This window comes from Ursus maritimus, unplaced genomic scaffold (assembly GCF_017311325.1).
Source record: "Ursus maritimus isolate PB19 unplaced genomic scaffold, ASM1731132v1 scaffold_31, whole genome shotgun sequence".
NCBI classification, from domain to species: Eukaryota; Metazoa; Chordata; class Mammalia; order Carnivora; family Ursidae; genus Ursus; species Ursus maritimus.
Genome location: NW_024425675.1, coordinates 15,267,515 through 15,276,122, shown reverse-complemented (window position 1 = coordinate 15,276,122; position 8,608 = coordinate 15,267,515). Strand labels below are relative to the sequence as shown.

At 37.6% G+C, this 8,608-nt stretch overlaps 1 non-coding gene across 1 annotated transcript; it reads right to left on the bottom strand.

Annotated features, from left to right (window-relative positions):
* Positions 1-8,443: 8,443 nt before the first annotated feature.
* LOC121106360 lies at positions 8,444-8,547 on the bottom strand. The gene has a single exon (XR_005838989.1). It is a non-coding gene; the product is annotated as a U6 spliceosomal RNA (small nuclear RNA).
* Between the last annotated feature and the right edge of the window lie 61 nt (positions 8,548-8,608).

Sequence of the window (8,608 nt, the reverse complement as noted above, 5' to 3'; positions counted from 1 at the left end):
CATCTTAAGTAGTTAATACATATTTGTTTGTTCTGCTGTAATGTTGAGAAAACACTGTATTGGGAATTATAAATGAAAATATGATTCTTAACTCTCACTTATTTAATGGAATAACCTGGTTGGTTTTTCACAGACTACAAAACTGCTAGGATTTCCCCCAGCTGTAAATCCTTTAGTTTTCTTTCTTCCTTTCTTTTTCTTTCTTTTTCTCTTTCCTTCTTTTCCTCTCCTCCCTTCCCCCCATTTTCTCTCTCTCCCTCTCTCCCTTTCTTCCTCCTTTCCTTCCTTTCTCTATGAGCACACTTGCCAATTTGGGGACATATTCATCCATTCAACAAATATTTGTTGAATGCCTACTGGTAGGGTACCAGCCGTTGTTCCATTTACTGGGATTCAGCAGGGACCAAGGTAAGAACAAACAGTGAACAACCAAGTCATTGCATTCGCATGGACTTCAGGGTTTGTAGCCCCGTAAGGGAAGACTGCCTCATCATTCCTATGCTCTTTCATGGTGCCTGGAGGAGGGCATTGACTCTGTTGATACTTTAAGGAAAAAGCATTAATGAATGTAGAACAGAAAGAATGAATGAATAAATGAATGATGAAGTGAACTTTTGACCCCTTCAGGTTTGAAGAAGCAGCCCTGTCCTTGATGAATTATAATTAAAGGAGCAGCGGATGGCCTCAAAGAGATTGAACCTAGAAGACAAAAGGTAGGTGATCATGGGCAGTTTCAGTTTTTTCATGTGTTCATCTTCTTATAGAAATTTCATTTTCACAAATTATATACCAGCGTCGTTAAACAGCCTTCAGTGCTCTGACTTCAGACCTTTGTCATCAGCTGAGAAGCTGTCACAAACAGGAACTCTTCTCAGGCTATAGTTCAGTTCCAGTAACAGCACCATTTATGTGCATGAGTTTGTGTAATTATTTTAATATCATTGCATTTTGTCCTTATCACTTTATGAAAAATATGAAAACCAGAAACAAATATGCTGATTCAGCCTGACAAGAAGTATGACTCTCATAAATCTAATTAATAGGTTTTCGATAACAGTGGAAAATGTTTAAAGTTTTAAAAAATCATATTGTGCTGAGATTCTCGTTAGATTTAAGCAAGTCTAGTACGCATATGATTGTCAAAACAAAAAGATTAAGAGCATGTATGTAATGTTGGAATTTTATGATTGAAAACTGTATCTAACAAAAAAGAGATAGCTTTTTTTTTTCTCCCTTGAACTCTCTGGCAGACAAACTCTCCCTATCTTTGACTATTATTTGACTACTGCACATGAGACCTTCATATACACTTTTAGAAATGCATTAAGTATGAAAGTAGACCTACAAATGGGGCATCTGGTAGTTGGTTGCTGTAGTCTCACTTCTTCCCAAAAATAAGTATCCTTCCCCTTTATCTCTCCCTTTCTTTTTCTTTTCTTCTGTTACTTTTATTGTTCCTCTGAATTTTTTTTATTTTTTTGTATACAGTAGGCCTCCTGGTGACACCTAAAGTTATCCACAGGCAACGTATACCTGAGCGTGGAGCTAGAGAACCTAGAGTGGGTTGACCTCTGCTGTGAATTTTAAATATTCGGAGGTTCTAGAACCTATATGCTGCTTCTCTCGTTTTTAGAAAGCTCCAGAGAGTTGAGGAGATTTGTTAACCTTAGATAGTTTGAGTAGCATAGGATGGCATATGGAAAATGTGTATATGCACTTGCACTGAATTAAAAACTTGGCTCTGTCGTTGTTCATCCATACACCCGTGTGCTAGTCCCTAGCCACATAGAAAGTCAGTTTCCTCGTTTATAAAATGTGTATATGATCACTCAGTATCATTTTGAAGATTGCAAAGACATATGCATATGAAGCATCTGCCATATAGCAGGCACTCAGTAAATATTGTTATACTAATTATACTGTATTGGAGTAAATTGCTGTTATATTTCAGGCACGGATACAGTGTAATGAAAGTAAAGATTCACCCTTCAAAAAATCTTAAAAGCAAACTAACTGCCTTTCCATATTTTTAACTGATCCTTAGGAAAGCATTAATCAAGAGGCACCTGAGTGGCTCAGTCAGTCCGACTCTTGATTTCAGCTGGGGTCATTGTCTCAGGGTCATGGGATTGAGCCCCCACATGGGCTCTGTGCTCAGCACGGAGTCTGCTTGTCCCTCTCCATCCTCCTCTGCTTCTCCCCCTGCTCTGGCACATGCTCTCATGCTCTCTCTCTAAAATAAAAAAATATATATATATTTTTAAAGCATTGATCAAGTCCTAAATGTTCAAGAATGGGGTCTTGGGAATTAGTGACAAATACTAAAATAATTAAAACAGTGAATAAGTTAATTGCTAAAGCAGATCCTTTCTTAAAAATAAGAATGTATATTACACTGTATATTGACTGCCTGGAATTTAAATAAAAACTTAAAAGACTTAAGAGAATGAACAAGATGTTTATAATTTTCTTATAATCCAAAGATACTACAATGGTACTGACTCATGACCACTCTCATTATCTGTACCTAGTGAAACAAGAAAACTCCCCTGAAAGAGTGGGATTCAAAGGATTTATATCTGAAAATGAAGCAACAGTCAGTTTTGAATGTCTGCTTCTTTCATTTACCTATAGCTCTGTAAAAACCTTAAATATTCCAGGGAACACACAGGGCAACTGTTAAAACTAACAGAAACCAAGAGCCAAGGGAAAAATATGGATCATTTCATTTCTTTAATATACTTACTGCTGTCTTCAGTATATTTCCTTTTCTCTTCCCAAAATTGTTTTTCCTCTTCTGTCATGGATAATGACTTATTTTCCCAACATCTCAAAACTCTTCTCTCAATTCATTTATTTTTCATCCTCCCTCGTGATTTTTCTCTTTTCATTTTTAGTCAGTCTGTTGATTCTGCACTGTAAGATATAAAGACAATTCAAGTCAGTCATTTAACAGCAGTGGGCAGATAGAGGAAAAATCAATCTGCACTAGGGTTTTTTTCATAAAGGTGATGGATTAGGTCTTCAATGATGGGTAGGGTAAGAAGTGAAGATGCAATAAGAGGTTGGATGTAGGGGCACCTGGGTGGCTCAGTCGGTTAAGGTTCCGACTTTTGGTTTCAGTTCAGGTCATGATCTCAGGGTCGTGAGATCGAGCCTCACATCAGGCTTCACACTAAGTGGGGAGTCTGCTTGAAGATTCTCTCCCTGTGCCCCTCCCCCCAACTTGTGCATGCACGTGCTGTCTCTCTCTCTCTCAAATAAATACTTTTTTTTAAAAAGAGATTGGATGTACAATGGGTAAAGTTAATGGCAAGAGTAAATAAAGACAGAAAAAACAAATACAGATTTTGGCATAAAGAACAAGTAGTCAAGGTTCAGGGCTTCTGGGAGAAGATCCTAGAATGATGGACATTACTAAGGATAGCTTTGAATGCAGTCTAAGGAAGCCAAACTCTAGTGAGTTTCTAAGAAAGGAAACAGCATAATATCTCCAAGAAATTATTGTGGCAATAGAGTGGAGAAGGATTGTAGACAGAACTATAACTTACTAATTAGGCCCAAGATTTTAGGTGACCAAAATATGAAATTTGTAAAGGGGGGAACAATGTTAGTGATAGGATGGAAGGAAGAGGAAATAAAGAATGTGAGGTCAGAAACACAAAGACTTCTCAAACTAGTGGGCCATAGGGAGTGGTACTGGCCTTAATAGGGATAGTGAAGTCAGAAGGAGGAGCTCAGGGGGGGAAAGGGAGATGATAAGTGCAGGATAAGTCATATTGGTGCTGGAATGTCAGCAGAATAACCAAATGGAACCATAGATCTTGGAAGAGTTAGGTAAAAAGAGGACGTAAACTTGTATTTTCCTTGTAGTGAACATGAGCTTCATAGAGTCAGTATGGTTTTCTCCATTGTTAAGATCATAATGAAGGTAAGAGTGAAGCAAGAAATAGGTAGGGGCATAGATCTTTATTATCAAAAATCATTCAGTGCAGAGTCAACATCGAAATGAGAAGGTCTTGCTTTAGCACTAGAGCTAGAAGGATTTATGAATACCTTCTAACTGAAAGCATTTGTATTCCCCACCTAGGAGAACAGTGGCTGTTCATAAAGGGTATCTTTAAAGTCAGGCCAGCTAAAAATCACCACTCAATATATATTTGTTGAGTGAATGCATGTTCATGTTTTTTTAAGGTCTGATAATCAATCTAGCGGGAGAAAGAGGACTTTCATGGCCCCCAATTTTCTTTCCTTTTTTATTGTGGTAAAATATACATAATGTAAAATTTACCACTTTAACCATTTTTAAATGTACAATTCCGTGGCATTAATTACAATCACAGTATTGTACAATTATCACTATTTCCAGAACATTTTCATCTCCCTGTACAGAAACTCCGCACTAACTCCCCATTGTTCACTCCTCCCAGCCTCTGACAACCTCTAATCTACTTTCTGTGTCTATAGATTTGCCTGTTCTGGATATTTCATATTAGTGGAATTATACAATCACATGATAAGGTATTTTCATTTTACCTTATTGTGGTAAGAATACTTAACATGAGATCTGCCCTCTTAACAAATTGTTTGCGTGTACAAAACATTTCGTATTGTTGACTAAAGGTGCAATGTTCTATGGCAGATCTTTAGAGCTTCTTCATCTTTTTTTTTCTTTTTTTTAAAGATTTACTTATTTATTTTTGAGAGAGAGAGGGAGAAAATGAGAGAGAGCGTGCACATCAGGGAGAGGGGCAAGGGGAGCGGGGGAGAGCGAATCTTCAAGCAGACTCCCTGCTGAGCAAGGAGCCCAACATGGGGCTCGATCCCAAGACCCCGAGAACATGACCTGAGCGAAATCAAAAGTCGGACGCTTAGCTGACTGAGCCACCCAGGCACCCCCAAGAGCTTATTCATCTTACTTAACTGAAACTTTATGCCTGTTGGTTAATAACCCCATTTCTTCCTTCCCCTAGCCCCCGGTAATCACCATCCCAGTCTTTGATTTTTATGAATTTCACTATTTTAGATACCTCATGTAAGTGCAATCATGCAATAGTTGTCTTTATGTATCTTATGGCAGCCTATTTTCTGAGGAAAAGTAATCCGGACAAAAGCCTGGGGGGGTGGAGGAGTGGGCAACAGACATTTTAGTTATACTTATGCTGAGAATATTTATCCAAGTACTTAATATCTCTGATAGAAAATAATATTGTGTTTCTAGTTGTTTTAGCACTTACAGCATGCCTCCGTATTGTTTCATTTTTACAACCCTTCTGTGAGGTGGGCAGAAATAACTATCTGCATATCACAGATGAAGTGATGTTCAGGGGTACTGGGTGGCCTGCCCCAGGACACATAACTAATAAGTTATTCTCAGGTCTCAGATCTTTTGATTGAAACGAGAAACATAAGAAACAAATAGAAACAAACAAATAGTGATATCATTTATTTAGAGGAAGAAGTGATTGAGATTTTAAAAAATGTGGACTTTTAACATTTCTGTTTTCAAGCAAGATACAATTTCCATCTTTCTTCAAATTTTGATTTGTAATAAATCTTTAAAAAATAGTATTCTTTAATACTTATACTTGGTAATTTCAATACAATATCCATTAAAATAGAAAAAAAGTAAAATAAACCAGAACAGTGTATTAAATTCTTTGGTCTTTGTTAATCTCATATGCGGGAAGCCTGATGGTTGAGATCAGAAGTTGGAAGTTGTATGTCAGTCATTTGCCGTGTTCCAGCCTCGCACTCTCTGATTTAAAGAAAGTTTGAAACAATGCAACATCGGCGTGTTTCTTCTAAAATTTAAAAATACATGATCTATAGAAATGAAACAGCAAAGTATTAATCAGCCAGATTAAAACTTTTGTTTATAATGACCGATTTCCCTGGTTTGCTTGACTTCTAAAGATGGCTGCTCTATGTGTGGTGTCCAGAAAAACAAATGGAAAAATCCCAGCCTAATGTCAGGACCCCACATAACATACTGAAGCATGCACTTCAGACCAAGGTTTATACTTAGGCAGTTTAAATATGATTGTCAATAAAAAAATATTTTTTTGAAAGAGGCTAATTCACTTTATAGGTAATTCTTCCTGAATATATGAATATATCTTCTCTATGTATGTGTAAAATGACGTAATGTTTAAAGAGACTGTTTTTGCACTGGTTTATTCTGTGACACTTAGATTGCCTTGTTGTTCTTTGTTTGTTTTCCATGGTGTCATCAATTAACATCTACATCCATTTGAATTAATCTCCAAAACATCAGGAAAACCATACCTGGTAATTGGTACAAAAGTATAGGAGTGGTAAGGGTGGGGATGGTTTGCAAAGAAAGCAAGGCTAATTAATAATTTCCAGTCTTACCACTTCTCATCAAGTGTTTTCTTCTCTCTCAGTAAGTCTGGGGACTCGGGCAGAGTGTATTTCGATATATTTCAACTTAAAAAAAAGCTCCAATAAAGGAGAAACCCTCTGTCAAGTTTACTCATGTGGCCTCAGCACCTGTGACAGAACCTGGCACATAATAGGATCTTATCACTCGTTTAACAGTTTTTTAGTGAGTGCTTACTGTGTGCCACACAGTATTCCAGGAAATGCAAAAATGTATATGTATGTGTGTGTGTGTATATATATATATATATATATGTATGTATATATATATGAACAAAATATACAACATTTCTTGTCCTTTGGAATTTATATTTCAATAGGGGATGAGGAAATATAAGCATTTAAAAAAACATTTAGAATACCAAAAAGTGTTGTGCAGAAGGATTGGGAGCATAGAAATGGGTCAACTGAGATTTTAAATGGGTGACCAGGTAGGCCTCAGTGAGAAGATCTGAAAAAATGGGAGTGTGAGCCACATGAATATCTGAGAGGAGCATATTCCAGGCAGAGGAAACCACAAGCGACAAGGTTCTGAGGTGGGGACAAGGCTAGTGTTTTGAAGAAACAATAAGGGGCCTGTGTGGTGAGCCGAATAAAAGTATAGTTTGTTTAGGGGCGCCTGGGTAGCGTAGTCGTTAAGCATCTGCCTTTGGCTCAGGGCGTGATCCCGGTGTTCTGGGATCGAGCCCCACATCAGGCTCCTCCGCTAGGAGCCTGCTTCTTCCTCTCCCACTCCCCTGCTGTGTTCCCTCTCTCGCTGGCTGTCTGTCAAATAAATAAAATCTTAAAAAAAAAAAAAAAGTATAGTTTGTTTAAATAGGTCACATTAAGGGGAGCATATGGTGTAGGGCTGTGGAGGCCACCCAAAGAGTTGAATTAAATGGGGGAAAACAGACTGTGCGGAGTTTTTAGTAGAGGAGAAACACAGTCTGGTTTATGGTTTAAGCTGATCACTTTGGCTGCTGTGCTGAGACTTAGGTGAAGGTGAAGGTAGAAGCAGGGAGGTCCGTGAGGAGACTATTGGAATTATCCAGGCAAGAGATGATGGTTTAGCTCAGGCTGTGAAAGCAGTGAGAAGTTCACAAGCCCATTCCTTTTACAAATCACAGTGGAAGGTGTTTTGTTCCAGGCACTGTCCTAAGCACTTTAAATCTTCTTCACATGCTCTTATTTGCTTACAAAATTAGGCTGAATAATGCCCCCGCCTCTGCCCAAACTTGCCCACATCCTAATCCCCAGAACCTGTGAGTATGTTACTTTACATGGCAAAAGGGACTCTACAGATGTGGTCAATTTAATGCATCTGGAGATGGGGACATTCTCCTGGATAATTCTAGCAGGCACAGTGTAAGCATAAGGATCTGTATGAGAGGGAGGCAGGAGGGTCAGAGTCAGGAGATGTGAGGATAGAAGCAAAAGGTTGGAGTGATATGAGCAAGGGGCCAAGAGGCATCACATACAGTAGCCTCTAAAAGCTGAAGAAGTCAAAGTATTCTCCTCAGAAGGACTGCAGCCCTACTGACATATTGATTTTTCCCTGTGAGACCCATTTTAGACTTCTGATCTCCAGAATTGTATGGTAACAAATATGTGTTATTGTAAGCCACTAAGTCTGTGGTATTTTTTTACAACAGCAATAGGAAACTAAAACAGAAAACAAGATTTCCAAATAAATACATAATAATCATGTCGCTGTACTATAATTTACTTAGCTATTCCTGTATTCAAATTTTAGATTGTTTCCCACTTTTCCCTAAATATCACTGAAGAGGATATTGCTATGAATAAATCTTAGCATGCACCTCTGATAATTTTCATAAGCTTGGAAATTGAATGACTACTATGATGATAGATTTTTCTATTTTAAAATACAGAGAAAGTAGAATCATTCCACAAACACTGTATTCACACACCAAGATTTTTGTTAGCACTGGTGTTTTATATAATTAAATGAATTAAATATAAGTGGTAGAGATCAATTACCCTTGGAGCTCCCTTGCCATCCTGCTTCCCCACCCCCACTCTTCCAGGACAAAGACTGACAAATATGGAATGATTCAGAAATGTGTGAAACATCCTTGCACATGGGCTGTGTTAATCTTCTCTATGCTTTTCCAGTTTTAATATATATATATATATATATACACACACACATACATATATATACACATACATATATATATGTATATATTTAGTATACATATAT